Source organism: Bombus affinis, unplaced genomic scaffold (assembly GCF_024516045.1).
Source record: "Bombus affinis isolate iyBomAffi1 unplaced genomic scaffold, iyBomAffi1.2 ctg00000527.1, whole genome shotgun sequence".
Taxonomy (NCBI): Eukaryota; Metazoa; Arthropoda; class Insecta; order Hymenoptera; family Apidae; genus Bombus; species Bombus affinis.
The window spans coordinates 51,529-67,990 of NW_026109165.1; the positions used below are offsets into that span (position 1 = coordinate 51,529).

The 16,462-nt window shown below is 31.3% G+C and overlaps 3 long non-coding RNA genes across 10 annotated transcripts in view; 2 read left to right on the forward strand and 1 right to left on the reverse strand.

Annotated features, from left to right (window-relative positions):
- The window catches only part of LOC126928095 (uncharacterized), a 32,245-nt gene extending 19,954 nt beyond the window's left edge, over nt 1-12,291 (forward strand). Inside the window, exon 2 of the long non-coding RNA XR_007716291.1 lies at nt 12,000-12,291. This is a non-coding gene — a long non-coding RNA (uncharacterized LOC126928095). The remainder of the gene's footprint in view (nt 1-11,999) is intronic.
- Nucleotides 1,015-1,622, reverse strand: LOC126928097 (uncharacterized). The gene is made up of 2 exons (XR_007716293.1): nt 1,474-1,622; nt 1,015-1,357 (listed from the first exon to the last, which is right to left on the reverse strand). It is a non-coding gene; the product is annotated as an uncharacterized LOC126928097 (long non-coding RNA).
- On the forward strand, nt 4,169-9,004 carry LOC126928093 (uncharacterized). 8 transcript variants are annotated; one of them, XR_007716287.1, is made up of 7 exons: nt 4,169-4,183; nt 4,263-4,366; nt 4,481-5,966; nt 6,538-6,727; nt 7,170-7,338; nt 7,618-7,852; nt 8,004-9,004. It is a non-coding gene; the product is annotated as an uncharacterized LOC126928093 (long non-coding RNA). The 8 variants fall into 8 exon arrangements; XR_007716284.1 differs by having other exon boundaries at nt 4,481-5,732; nt 5,820-5,966; nt 7,618-9,004; XR_007716288.1 differs by having other exon boundaries at nt 4,481-4,788; nt 5,010-5,966; nt 7,618-9,004.
- Nucleotides 12,292-16,462: the final 4,171 nt, after the last annotated feature.

Sequence of the window (16,462 nt, forward strand, 5' to 3'; positions counted from 1 at the left end):
TATAAGAGAAAGGAAGTGACGGATTGTCTCAAAGTAATAAACGAAAATTCTCGTAACTATCGAAAAACGATAGTCAATACAAGGATATCATTATCACATTTAAAACTATTACAATGAACGGTGATTTATCGCTGCAAGGTACCACAAATAAGATATCTCATAATTTGCGAAAAGACTTTGGAACTTCCATGACAGTCATGAGTGTGTTTTGTCATTGATTTGCCATATTGCGTTTTTCACAATTGTTGTTCATTTTTTGTGATATTTTACACTCGCACATAGTATCTATGATTTTTTCTTTCGATAATTCTTATAATTATTGTCAATAATTAATTATTTATAACCATTTACGCTGTATTATATATCATTAAGATTTATCTTTGCACGTATCAAGATAGTAGATAACAAAATTATGTTTATATATTTATATTATGTGTATATATTTAGATATCTTCTTAGTTGCAATTTTTTCGAATAATATCGGCGACCAATCGAAATAGAAATTAGTGCGGAAAGAGGGGAAGGAACCAAAATTTGAAAATCGACATCGGTAACTCAGTAGTTATAGAGTAACTCAATCGATAACGTAGATTAACTAGTTATAAATGAAAATATATTTAAATTCAAACTTTAAAAATTAGAAATTAAAAGGCAGAAGGCAAAAAATTATCGCCGAGGATTTATATAATAATAAATAGACAGTACATTCTTTTTGTCTGTCTTACCTAGAAATAAAACAGTTAATTGATGATTATCGTATAGTGTGTACTCATAGCATAAAATTTGTTCAATGAATTAAAAATTATATTTTTTAGATATGTAGACATTAGCGATGTATTAATCCGGGAAGCTCGTCTACCTCGGAAATATCGAGTCTGCGACAACGTCGATTTGGAAATTATTCTTACAGAATATGAAAATTATTACAAGATGAAATTCCAAAAATATCCTATATTGTGCAAGAAAATAACTGAAAAGGAAATAAAGACGAGGGAAATGACAAATGCGAACAAAGTGTAAGAATTTAAATTATTTAACACTATTCAACGTTCTCAACGTATTCAACGTATCGATTACAATATCATTCAATCTTTGAAGAAGTAGTAAAACGTGTCAAATCTGTTAGCAAACAAACGAGAAGTGAGTCTGTATCTGGGTCTGTGAAAGGGAGGAATGCACAACAGAAGATGAGGGGTGATGCTACGGATGATATTAATCTCGCAATGACAGTGACATCAATTTTCGCCAATGAAAGCGATGAATCTTCATCAGAAGAGGAGAGCTATTTAACATCTTAATGGAACAATCCACGCAATCAAAGATATCAAAATAGGCTCAGAAGCTTTATATAGACAATCTGGAATTATGGAAGATTATTGAAGACATTTCATGCGTAAGTTATTTTCGATTAATATACGTATTGTAAATACTGATTTCAGTAAAGCTTTAAATAACGAATTACATAACACTTACGGAAATTAATACGGAGATTATGCGCCATTTCATCTTTGTATTGTCGTAGGAAATCATACTGACAAAATTAAATGTATATTGGGACAACATCGTAGGCCTAGAGGAATGTAAATCTGCTATTAAGGAGGCCATTGTGTATCTCCTCAAGTACCTTATCTTTTTTAAAGGCCCATTTTCTCCCTGGAATGTCAATGCACCTTTTTTAACATAACGGCCAGCTCATTGGTGAGCAAATGGAGAGGTGATTCCGAGAAGTATATCCGTGTAAGTTGATTTCCTTTGTCTATGAAGAAGAGATTCTGGAATATATCATATATAATAATAATCATATATAAATAGAATAGTTACATTAATACATTTGTTAAACTGAACAGGTTTTATTTGAACTTGCCTATAATTTTTCGCCTACAATTATTTTTATCGACGAGATTGACTGGATAGGCACAAATAAAGGAGTAAACTGTACATTGTCTGAACCTGCAAAGAGATTCAGATCAGAACTTCTTTCTAGATTGGATGGATTAGTATCTAACGAAAATTCTAATGTAGTTCTTTTGGCTGCAACTAATTGCCCTTGCTATGTATATCACGCTATTTCAATGTTTTCTAAGTAGAAAATATCTTAATATCATAATTATTCATTATCTTAATCTTAATTATTGTGTTGTGCGGAATATTCCTTTGTTATTATTAATATAACAGAACAATAATATTTATTGTAAATATATTATTAGGGACATTGATGCAGCTTTACGCAGATGCCTTGAAAAGAAAATATACGTATCATTACCAAATGAAGTTACTCGACTTGGTATGTTCAAATTATACCTTAGCAACCAGTTATTAGAGAATATGGATATTGTAAACCACATAATAAAATCTACTGAAAAATATTCTTGCGTGGATATAAAATTGCTTTGTAAGCAAGCATGGCTGCTCGAAATAAGTCCAATATGGGAAAAACTTGAAAAAAAAAAAAAAAAAAAGAAACATCTGTTACGACTTTGAAATATGAATTAAAGAATTATGAAATAATAGCAAAATTGTTAAAAAACAATGTCACCTACAGTTACGGATGTGGATAGATATGAAGCGTGGAATAAATATGTATGCCATAAGAACATATTTTAAAAAATATAAATGCTTATCATATAAAAATATAAAAATATAAAAATATAAAAATATAAAAATATAAATGGTTATAAATTATTAATATAATTATCGTTCGAAAAATTGTTCGTGTGCGTGCATGTATGTGTGCGCACGCGTTATAAACAAGTTTGAAATGTTCGTTCTACATATATGTATACGTGGTATACATCTTCCCTTATAATATATAATATGTGTAATCTGAGTGGTAATATCTCCACGTATTACATATGTGTTAGTGTATTTTATCGATAATCTGTCTTTTATTTCCTTTTATCTTATTAACGCATGTATGGGCGCGTATATGCGCCGGGCGAAAGCTATGGTTATATATGGGATTGTTAACAAATAAAAATTAATCTAGGTGTTATTAAAGAAATTTGTTTCACCTTCTAAACTTTTTGATGATTGGTTTACTTTGAATATTTTGCATATTTTTGCATATCATGAGCATTTTGTACATTTCTATACATTCAAACTTTCTATGAATATAAAATGATCCGCACTACTATCTACTTCATAGTATACTCTATACGTTTAAAATGCTCCATTAGAAGCTTAAATCTATCAAAATACAGCTCCTAGGGAAATGTGAATTTTCACATGAACACATAATATCGATTTTCTCATTGAAACGTATAGGCAGGTATATACTAGCATAAGCCACCTTCGGCATTTGGCCGTATGATGCAGCACTAGCTCTGTAACATAGAAAACCATAGGCGTCAGTTCTTCTTATTTCCTCTTTGATATATGTTTACTTTAATGTCACTTATTCAGACGCTTGATACATTGTCGGAATGAAATTTTAGTAATGTGCAAGTAATTTTGAGTAGATTAATAAAGTATAATAAGATATCAGATTCATGTACGTAGATTCAAGTGACATCAATCTTTATGTCTAGTATATACATGTGTATTGATCTATAAGTCAGTGTTAAAATAACAAATAAATGGCAGAAGAAGGAAAGAAGATTTCCTTCGGTTTTGCGAAATCTATTAAGAAACCTGTGTTAAAAAATGCTATTCCACAAGAAAAAAAGAAAGTTGATTACATTGAATGCCTTGATGAGAAAGGTATTAAAGTAATAGGGTGAGTTCAAAAAGTAAAATTTATAATCAAGAAACATATAACCTCAACCTAACCTATAAAAATCACCAATAGCGGAATATATATATTTGAAAACAATTTTTTTATTTCAATGAGGAAGAAAAAAAAGATGAACCTCTAATTATTCCATTACTAGGTTCAAAAACCTGGCATGATAGAATTCTTAATAAAATAGATGCAGACATTTTCCTTCCGAAGGCAGATAAGGAAAAGGTAGGAGACGCTAGTGTTAACGAGGCAAAATCAAAGCTATCTAATGGAAAAACATCGCCAATAATATCAATAAAGAAAGAGCCAGTTGAAGATAGTGAAAATAAAGTTGTTACTTTAGAAGAGCAAGCGACTAAAGAAATCATTGGGGAACTTAAGTCAAAGAATAAATATGAAACTAAAACAAATGATTTAACTTTACCTTTAGTAGAAGATGAATCATTAAGAGGCAAAGAACAGGTACGTTATCAACATATTGATGTGCAATGCACAGATGTATTACATTTGCATATTATAAATATCGTTTTGTATTTTTCAGTCTACGTTAGAAGATTATGAAAAAATTCCTATTGATGCTTTTGGTGTAGCAATGTTAAGGGGAATGGGATGGCAACCAGGAAAGGGAATTGGTTGAAATGAAAAGTATGAATTTTACTCTGGATTAAATTAATTATATGTATTTAATACATCACTTATTGGAAAGTAAACAGAGAACATCATTTTTTATTTCACAATCGTTTATTCTAACTATTACAGATTAGTAGCAGCTGTCATACCAGAATTACGACCAAAAGGTATGGGTCTTGGAGCAGACAAAGTAGCATTGCAGAAGAAAAATACAGATTTCAAAAAAGAAGAGGAAGAAGTTAAAATCGAGAAAGGAACATTTGTGAAAATTATAGCTGGAGAACAAAGTAATAATTATGGTCAAATAGAAGGATTCGATGATGATGCAGGAAGGCTCATAATAAAACTAGCTCTTGGTGGAAATATAATATCTGTAAATGAATTTATGGTACAGCCAGTGACTAAATCAGAATATTCTAAGAACTCAAAAGTTCAAAGTTAATATGAAGTGTTAGTTTTTCATTAAGGGACATTTAAGAAAATAAATTTGAATTGACATATACATATAAAGACATAATCGGACATGTAGAAAAACTAATTCAAGAGTACCTGTAAGTGTGTTGTTGCATGCAATTTTTTAAAGGTCCCTTCTATCTTTATATAAAATATGATAAATGTAGAGGTTTTAGATTTCAGTATTTTATGGGGTTAATTTCAGATACAAAAAAGTATGAGGAATATAAGGACAAGGAATCCAAGGGACTCAAGCAAAAGATGGATAGAAAAAGATCAATGTCCCCTGACCCCGAAGACGGTGAAGAACAAAAGTAGTAATAAAAGAAAGAAAATCGGAAGTACGATGCACAATAAGAGCAAGTATGATAAAGTGGGGGATAAAAAATCAGAAAGACGAAAAAGGCGCTCCGAATCTAATGATGACAGCGATAGTGATTCTGAAAAGAAGAGACGGAGAGAAAGAAGTAACTCTAATAGTAATGATTCTTATAAATTAAAAAGATTGAAGAAGTCAAAGAAACGTAAGAAGTACGATTGCTCGTCTGAAAGATCAAGTAAAAAACGAGACGACGAGAAAGATCAAGATCTCGATCATTTAGTAGGCAGTAATATTTTCCAGGAACGTATTCGGTCATTTTACTTTCAAGATAAATTGTACAATTTTATTTATACAGATTTTATAATAAAGTGTATTTTTACAAAAGTATATTTCTTTTCTTACCCTTAACTGAAAATTACATTTAATTATAATATGTAATAATGTTTACAATTACATCAAAGTTAATGTCCTAAACTTTATCAATAATTATTAAAAATCCCCGCGTATTGCTTACGTAATGTTGATATCGAGTAATACCATACATAACCTCAAAGAACATTATGATACTTACGAACATCGTTAAACAAGTAGTGCGAACGATGTCGAGTAAGTATTCACTATGTATAAAGTATTTATAAATAAAAAGTATGGGAAATATATAACCGAGTGTATTTAACTTTTCCAACATTTTAGCATTTCGCTTGGCGTTGGTACAACTTCAAGTAAATGAAGTAAAAAGCAAAAATGTAGAGCGGGCAGTTTCCTACATTTCAAGCGCGAAAGAGCATAATGCTGATATTATCGCTCTTCCTGAATGCTTTAATTCACCATATGGAATACGTAATAATTTGTTTCTTTTTCTAATAATTTATTATATGTATAACAACTATATAGAAAAAAGTAAAAGTAGACAAATTACCTTAACGTTCATACTTCCATAAAGATTGTGAATTGACTCGAGAATATAGAATTTCCCCATTTTTATGATTATCGTGATTTTTGTATAAATATATTTTTTAAGATACTAATAATTAGATACTTATAAACTAGTATTATCAATTATTTTGTATTTATAATTCCACCTATAATAGTTAAAAATTAAAGTTAGTTAAAATCTAACTTTATGTTTCAAAAAGTACTAGCAAAGTCGTTAAGTAACAAGTCACTGGTACTGACCCAAATAGCATGATTGTAATTAAACATTTCTAAATATTCATTTTTCATCTTGAACCTGTAGAAACAATTTATTATATGTACTATTATCTAAGTAATTATATATTTAAGTAAATCTAAATATAAAATTTAGTTATTTTAATAATTTAAAAAATAAAAAATTGACAAACATTTCAACCTAATTTATGGTTGGAACAAAGGACAGTTATTTTTCATTAATTGAAATATTGCAATGCAGAATAGTTTCCAAAATACGCCGAGAGTATTCCTGATGAAACGGTGAAACGAGCGTTGCTTTATCGAAGGCAGCTAAGGAAAACAGCATTTATGTAGTTGGTGGTACGATACCTGAAATAGAGGGCGATAAATTGTACAATACCTGTACTATTTGGGGTCCCGATGGAACTTTGATAGCAAAACACCGGAAGGTAAATAATATACCTCCATGTGGCTTTGAAATTGAAAATATTGGGGTGGAGAAAGTGACTCTATCTAGGAATAATTTAGGAATATGCATATGTACATACGTGTACTATAACCAATTCTATAATTTAAAAAATATGTTATAGGTTTATAAAATACGTTTTGATACGAGAAACATACATTTTTGTCGTAATATAATATATAAATTTTTGTACAATATATTTGTTTTGTAATATAAATTTTTCACATAGGAAAAAACTTATTTTTTCTTAAAAAATATTCCTTCTCAAATATTATTAAATGATAAAACTTTTTAATAAAAGAAAGTGATAAAAACGCTGTCAGTTATTAAATAAAAAACAATTAAAGTTTAGAAGTTCGTAACATTGATGTTAAATTACAAAAGTTACAGCAATAGAGTTAGCAACTATATTTTTATGTTATTAGGTACATCTATTCGACATCGACATTCCCAACAAGATTACTTTCCGAGAGAGTGATTCACTCAGTCCTGGTAATTCCCTAACAATGTTTGATGTGAAGGGCTGCAAAATAGGTATTGGCATTTGCTATGATATCAGATTCGAGGAAATGGCACGCATTTATCGGAACAAAGGTACAGTAGCTTAATCGAACAATACTTAACTAGCATGAAAGTAACTATCTTTCTTAAATATATTCTATATAAAATATAATCAATATAATCTGTAACTCTGTATAAAAAGGAGCTTAATTTAAAAAACCAGTATATTCGCTGAAAATGAAATAAATAAAAGAATTAGAAGCACGACAAGAGGACTGTTCTCGCATATTCATAAATTATGGAATATGGACTGTGCAGCTACAAAGTTAACTAAAATTCAGTGGTCTCGTATTTCCCATTTCTCTGTGTTAGGTTGCCAAATGCTGATATATCCGGCGGCATTCAATATGACCACTGGACCACTGCACTGGTCATTACTTCAGCGTTCCAGAGCGAATGACAATCAATTATACGTCGCCTGTATATCACCGGCTCGTGTTCCTTCAGCAAGTTATGTCGCATGGGGACATACACAGTTGACAAATCCCTGGGAGAAAATCCTTTATGATTTGTGAAACTCAGGAAAATATGGTGGTCACCGATATCGGTAATTTCCAGCTTAACATTAAAAGCGAGAAATCCATGATGTAATTAACTTTTAGTCTCGTTGGTTCATCGATTTTGCCGGCTCCCTCTGTATTTGTTGAATTTATTAGCAAGCATTACTTATTACTTCGTATGTTTTTCTTTTCTCTCAGATTTGAAAGTTGTTGAGGAAGTAAGGGCTCAGATACCTACATTTTCTCAAAGACGTACGGATTTGTACGACACTGTCTATAAAAAGGAGTAACTCTACACTGAAACAGAAAATGTTTTCTTATAATATTTCTACTACAATACCGTTTTTTTTTTTTTTTTTTTTTTTATGACTTATTACTAATTACTTATCATTTGTACTAAATGAATAACTCAATTAAGAAAACCAAAATGTTATAAATAATAATCTGTATATCTTGTGTATCAATATGTAATTGGATATTGTAATAATATTGGAATGTCTTTGATCAGGGATATGATAAAGAACACGCGAAGACTACGTTCTTTTGAACATCTTTAATATCCATCATTTATAACATTAAACATCTTTTTAAATATTTAGATAGATTAATACGTAACTCTTTATATATATAAACATTAATTTGAAGTTACAAGCTTAGAGAAATTGGTCGATTAATATTTATAGATCGGCTGTCTTGATGAAAGGCTTAAAGAAAGCAAAAACATAACAATGTCGCAAATATAATTTATAGTTTAACTTCTTTCTTGTATCTGTCTGCCTTTCACGATGTTTTACCAATTACAATAAGTAATTTCGACTTCTTTGCGCTCCGTTTTAACGCATTCGAGACCGAAAGAAATTCATATCAATCAGTAGGCATAATATATATAACTGTACATAATATATTATAGTATAACATAGTATATAATTTTATATTTTAAAAACATGAGGCATAAAATTTAAGATTGTCATCGACTTAAAATTAAAATATGAAAAGAATATTCCAGAGAGAGAAAAGCACAGTATCATTCTAACAAAACATTCAGATCGTACTGACACCCAGGAATCGTATTACAATAAAATCTCGGTCTCGAATGAATTAACACGAACGATTAACATGAAACACACTTGCGGCTTAAACACCTTCGATATCGAGGAAATTCAAACTTTACAAATAAAAGCAGCCTGTTCCTCTTTCCACCACAGACTCTCATACCATATCCGCTCTTATCCAGGCTTTTACTTGAAATCTCTGTCTATTTACAATTTAAATTTACCCGGACCACTCGTTGAGTCGGCAGCCCTTTATAAATATATAATGAACCCAGAACATATACCTGTGCCCCTAGCTGGTATCAGCTCTAGTAACGTTCATACCGGAACTTTCATACGACGCCAATTTGTCACGCGTGAACATCGATTCTTTCAGGGGTCACGGCTTTATGGGATTATATCCTTTAAAGTAATTAAAGTGATACTAATGATACAGAATTTTTTACAAATATTTAATATGTCCATAAAATAGGAAGTTTCGTGCTCTCTTATTTTATATTAATTATAAATTAGTAAGTTTTACATTTGTTATCTATAGATTTAATAAATTATTAAAATTCCATGAAGACATATTCTGGAACACATTAGAAGATTTTGCTGTAATTTACAACGGATGCTCCGAGTACGAACAGGCAGTAAACGAACAAATAGAAATTCAGGCTATTGTGGTAGTATAGCTCACGTGGGATTTTAAGCTCGAATTGGACTTAAACGTTACGATCGTCGTGAATAATTACGATATATACCCTGTACGACGAGCAGAGAATCTTAAATTATTAACGGCAATTCCTTTGTGCAAAGTGCAATTTTATTAACGGCCTGTAACGAATGAACGGCTCGTTTTGAATAAAGTTTACATTTAGAAAGTAAACACAGAAACACATTTTAAGAAACTAAGATATCGAGTTCTACTTGTAAACATCAAGTGCTCTTCGTTTGAGAAGATTACGAGTCTCTTCTTCGATAACGACATTAATTAAGAAGTTTCGATACCGTTTATGACATTAAGATCTCATTAGTAAAGTTATATCATTAAAATCTTACTGTTCCTAGAGAATATAATATAGTTAAAACTTCCAGAGGATCAACAGGTAAAGAAATTGTTGATAAAAGCATTGTTAGTGACAACTGACTGTAATCGATATCTGCTGGGTGAAGTTGTGTGTTCTGAGAATCTGTGTTAATGCAAGGATTCTGTTACAAATCATCAACTAAAGAGCCAGCGGGCACGTCCGACCGATCGATCGATACCACGAACCTCGAATGAATTAACGCTCAAGGTGGAACGGATTTAATAGATCGAGTGTTAGTGTAATTTGACACTTTGTTTACACTTGCTTTATGCAAACAAAGTTTGATGTTCTGAACTCGATGGTTATAAGATCTTATTGAAACTCCAGTATTTCACCCGCACGGTACGACACTTTGTTGATGATTGTCCTTGTATGTTGTTGATACTCCCCATCAGCCGTTAAATTTTGTTCGTCTATCGTACTTTTCTAGCCAGAGGTTTTCCCTGATGTTTTTCCCTACTGTCTAAGTCATCAGGTTTGCAGCTCGGGGAGGACAGATAATTCGGAATTTCCCAAAGGAAGGAGAGGTGCCGTCCGAGCCATAAAGGGACGGTCACTCAAAATGCCGAATAGATTCATTTAAATAATTATGAGAAACAAGTAAGTTTTGTAAGCACAAGTTTTCAAATGTTATAGTTTGAATCTGTTCTTATAATTTTAAAAAGACCTTACAGCCAGGATCTCTAAAAAATTCGATGAAAATTCTCATGAGACATCAATTGAAACAATTAAACGCAACAGAGAATGGGTATAATCATATAATTCCTCCCCATTTCAAAATTCATTCATATACATCGATTTTTGTTTTCATATTTGTTTTATGTGTGAAGAATATGTATTTATTGGCATCAAAATATTTTCTGTTTCAATTCCTGGTCATTTTAGATCGAAACTTCCAAATATCGTTGATTAAAAATTTTTTAATTTTTAAAATGAAAGGCACTAGTTATAGGACAAAAAGTTGTTTCAATTATTTGAACATTCTGCTTCATTCCTACAATAACATATTTTATTTTAAATGAAAACAAGAAACAATACTATTGTGTATAAGTTTAACGGAGTGACACAGGTGATTTGTAGCTAACACTGTAGCTAACATAGTTTCTGCAATATACCCTTTAATCGAATAGAAACAAGGGGATTTTAGAAATTTCTATTAACCGACAGTATTGTCAACAAGTTTTAACAATGACTGAAGGTTGCAAAATTAAATATAAAATGATTTATTAATAGCATATGCAGTGTTAAATTTGTAAATAAGCAGTTTATCTTTTAAGAATAACAAAGACACCAGAAAATAAAAATAAAGAATATTCTAATTATATTGCAAACTAACGAATAATGTAAAGAATTTATTTTTGTTATCTATATCACAGATTTTAGGTAAAATATTAATTTACTTATTATTAGGAGATTGAATTTGAAATATAATTATAATTTATAAGGGACACCTTTAAACTAGCAGATATTTGGTAGCAGTTCTCTAGCCTTTGTACAATATAACACAGTTCAGTTTAATTGAGTTTAATACCTTTGACCAGCCAGTTTCCAATTTCATTTATGGCATAATCTCCTGACAATTTCATACCCTTCGAAAGAAACACGATTTTCTATTATTGTTTTACAATCGCGGAATATGATCAGTGTTTCAATTAAGCTCCACTGTTTTAATTTCCCGTCTACGCACGATGTGGGTACACCGTTTTTTTGTTGTTTTTAGATACAAGTGACGAGAAATTATGAAATGATATTTTAAATTTAAACTGATTTCATTCATTGATTTATTGTAGCGACAATGGTAACTTGTTTAAATAAAGATTTTATAAATAAAATATTTAAGGTCTAAAATAATAAATTAACACATGTGAAAACATTAAAGCTGTTACCCTTATTCATGGTCTTGTTGGAACGTGTTTAACGAGCGTAACGTAGGCGTGAAAACGAAAACGTTGAGACTCTTGTGGCGTAAAAAGACTGAATTCCTCATAAAAATACAAGAAACGAATACAAGAAACGTGCACATAGTTTATTCTCGACCTTGGATACATAGAACCAAAAAAAAAAAAAAGAAAAAAAAAATGGGTTTTCTGAAACTTTCGTTTCTCGTGATGAGTACTTTATGATGCAATAAAAAATTTTGTCTGAAAATTATACTCAAGATCAATTTCATGATCCATTTTCTCTAACAGATCTCCATCTTCCACAGCTATAACAAATAATTTTTTCACACTCTATACATTTAACATCGATTATAATTCTGATAATTGAAACACCGAACATCAATGTGTTTATTCACTACGCTAACACAGATAACAATTAACAACTTTGACAACTTCCTGGACACCCTGGGCAATAGATTCATAGCTGGATTCCTCGGCTGATCTCTCCTCTGATCATTCCCCCGTGATAGTAACATAAATGTCCCCTCCTATTGAACCCTTCACTTGTGCAGAGATCATAGAAGCAATCAGTCGCCTAAACCCCAAGAAAGCAGCAGGTCACCACCTAATAGGAAATAAAGCAATCAAGTAACTTCCGATAAAAGGGATTGCACTGGAAAAAAACAAGAGATTAAGAAAAAATTCTGAAAGAGACACAAATCAGTAGTATTATTTTATATTACGTTGCGAATTACTTTTCAAAGTAATTCGCAAGTAAGTAATTTCAAAGTATTTCAAAATATAGAATAAAAAAAATTAAAATATTACAATTACCATCAATAAGCTCAGCGTCCACATATGACTATGTGACACATAGTGATTGACGCTTCCAGATATGGGACTATGGTTCTGAAGTGAACCATTTCTGGGTGAGTCATCGACGGTAGTGACATTAAATTCGATCGGATCTTCTGTGGGGTTTAGGCATTCGATGTTGCAACATCTGCGTTCATACCGGAACTTCTTGCACTTCTGTAATAAAAAGAAATCGATTAATTGTACGGATCAATCGTCACTAGACTATTTGAAAATTCAGGTTATTCAAAGAATGAAAGAAGAAGGAATTGCTCCAATTCCACCATTGCTTTAGCAAAACTAGTATTTGAGAACCATTAGTCAAATATATTATAACACTAATACTAATACTAACGGTTTCACCGTCGAAAAGTGGATCTTTCTAGCATGTCTACGCAAATGAAGGTTGGAGGGGGGAGGGGGAGGGGGGAACTGTACATGCGCCAAACACCTTTACGTTCGTAATTTTTCACACAAATTTACAACTGTAGGGAAAAAATTATCTCTGATGTTTCAGATGTTAGAAATTGACAATATCGCATAACGGAATGCTGTGTTCTAGATATTCTATTTTTGTTACGAAAGTGGTACAAACGAAGTCCACTTAAGAATAGTACAACAAAATCGGTTGACGTTAGGTTATCATGCAGATATCGCGGCTTTTGCTTTGGAAAGCACGCAACTGCCAGTCTCGTCGTCCCTTGTAAACGAGAGAAAGATATTGTAATTGGTCGGGATTAACATAAAACTCGTCGCATGCGATCAGATGGCCTGAATGTTTAAAAAACGAGAGTAGAGTGCGTGCTACGTGGTTCTAACAGTTTAGGCGGAAACTAATTATTGTAACCGGAGCCGAGATATGTAGCGATATTACTTTCCTCGACAAAGCGTATAAGGTGAGGAAAGAATCGCGATAAGGTAGAACAAGAGACAGGAATTCTTTACGTAAAGCAGATCTGTCAACTAGATAGAGATCCTACAGCTATAACTACAGTGAATCCGTACTCTGGCGAATTGTCGTTTCACAAATAAAGCTTCTGAAAAACGGAATTCATAGAATATAACTGCTGTTGTAAGAATCTATATATCTGATTTTGCTGCCGTATTTGTCAGAACGTTTGTTTATCAAAAAAACGCATCCTCTGTAATCTTCTGTAGTTTAACAAGGCACAGTTAATAAAAGAGATAGAGCGTTAAACGGTGACGATTTAATCACAGTTAAATAGATATTGGTCTCTTTAGTTAAAATGCCCTATGATTTATTTGCATCATTTTTTTTCCATGCAATTTAAAATATTTAAATAAACAATATTTACCAAATATTCAAATATTTAAAGAAACAGTAGTCCATACAATATAATTTTATTTGATGGTTATTTGATATTTAATATTTTGGTTTACATACAAAATTGAAATTATACTTTGCTTGAGGACAAAAATTCTAATTGCATTCCTAACATATACCAATAATTATTGATCGAAATAGAAAGAACTGCAGGACTAGGAAGATTACTTAGCATCTTATATAGCCTGGCAAGGCTCGAACGTTTTATCTTCCTGTAGATTTTCTTTGCTTTTAGACTTTCCTTCCATTTCTCTGAATTGGTATCTTCTGTACACTATTTATAAAAGAAGAATAAATTACATGTTACATCCAAGTTACCAATCCAAATAATTTTAAGTAAGAAAAGAGATCTAATGCAGCAGTTTCCACTTAAATATAGATCCGACGATTATTTACGAACAAATAGTATAAATCTTTTAGCAATATGAAATTCGCAATATTTATTCAAATATTTATATTTATAGTACGCCATTAGCAAAGAAGACATGTTTGCGTGCGTTATCGATTTTACGCTTTTGCCACGCAAACATGGAAATTGCGATTCGAAATTGAATTTGCACTGGAAACGGTTGACGTTACGACATCAATAACATATTTCAAAAACACTGACGATATCATACGGAATCAGAGAGATTCTATGAGAAGTTAAACGCATAATCATCCTATTGTAAATAACAGGAACAGAAAGTACACAAGGAATAATACAGAATCATCCTATCATCCTATCCTATTATACAGGATTGCTTTGATTCGAGCTCAAACATAGGGAAATCTGAAAGAATTTTTCGCAGAATTTCCTTCCCCTTTGAATTAGCTTTTATACAGAACGACTTTAACCTTTTCAAGGAAATACCTATAGAGTGTGACGATCTATGATTTTAAATAGAGAGGTATATCTGAAAAGAGGTGGATGTAAAACGTAGCATATAAAACGTAGATCAAATCTTTATTCAAGGATTTTTTCTCTTCGCAGAGAATCAGGTTTTCAAGAACGATCGAATATGTATGCACTTGATTTACACGTGAAGTTGTCATTAAAAATATTGTTGCGTTTAAAAAGATAAATATTCATTTAAATTTAATGAAATTGTTAGTCCAATTGTTTTAAGCTTAAAGATATGTAGGTGTCACATTTATATATTGAAAACCTGGGAGCGGCATTAATTAACAAACCTAGTCACGCGCACACGTACTTTAAAACCATGCTTGAAAATCGATATTCCCTGAAACAATGCATCGTTCTGCGCTTCCAATTTATTTTCGCACGAAGAATCAGTCCATTCATCGTTGCCGTCACCATCGCTACTGTAATCTATATTACTCGAATAAATTCTATATCTTGATTGGAAAATCGCATATTTTAACGAACTTTCTGTGTTTTTTTTTTTTTTTTTCTATGATTTTAATTGGCAATTTCCGAAATTGAACTATAGCTTGAGAATAAACCGATAATATTTGAGGGTATATATACATACATCATGTTTTTGATGGGTTTTGTAGTAAAATAATTGTAGAAAAAGCAAACTTTTTAAGAAAAAATTACCATATTCGAGTAATAAATTATAGAAAATTACCAATGTAATTCAGCTAATTAGTGCCCCAGTTAATTTCGATGTTCACTACCACGCCACTTAAGAAGTGGTTTCGTGTCCGAGCGGATTTCCCCCACGTAAAGAAAAAAAGAAAAAGAAAAAGGAAAAAAAAAGAAAAAGAGAAAGGAAGAAAAAGAAAAAGAAAAAGGAAAAAAAAAGAAAAAGAGAAAGAAAAAGAAAACGAAAAAGAAAAAAAAAGTTAATTTGGATGTTATAAAATGTTATATAACCAAGAACTTATCTTCTACTTGGTAGTCGCATAAGAGAAGACCGAGCCATTGAATCGCTCAAATAGATTAGCTGATTCGCTTAACGTAATTTTACTTCCGATGACGTAAACAAGAGCAGAAAGTACACAAGTAATAATACAGAAATGTCAAATGTACAGAAGAATAAATTTCGTTAAATCATTAGCACGTAACATTTCCTTATAATTCCATTTGTGTATAGCAAAATAGCTTGTGTGCTTTCATGAATTATAATTGATATTTAGAAGCTTTCATGTAGGTAGATATATAACTCGTGTTAATTAGTAATTTAACAATACATCATGACAACATATCATTTTCGTTTCTTCGTTTATCTCGTTATGCGCGTAAACGAATGTGTAAATAAAGACATATAATCAACGATAACATGTAGTGGCAAACATGATAATTATCGACAAAGGAGAATATTGGTGAAATGATTGTGGGTGATTTCACTCGGTGTATCGGTACATAAACTTTGATAGACATTGCCGGTGGATTCGCTGTCGGTGAAATCGTGTCGATGAAATAATTGTCAGTGATTTAAAGATAACCCAATTTATTGATCTCCCCTTCATAGAGTTGTACGTCTCTCTATAAAACATATTCTAC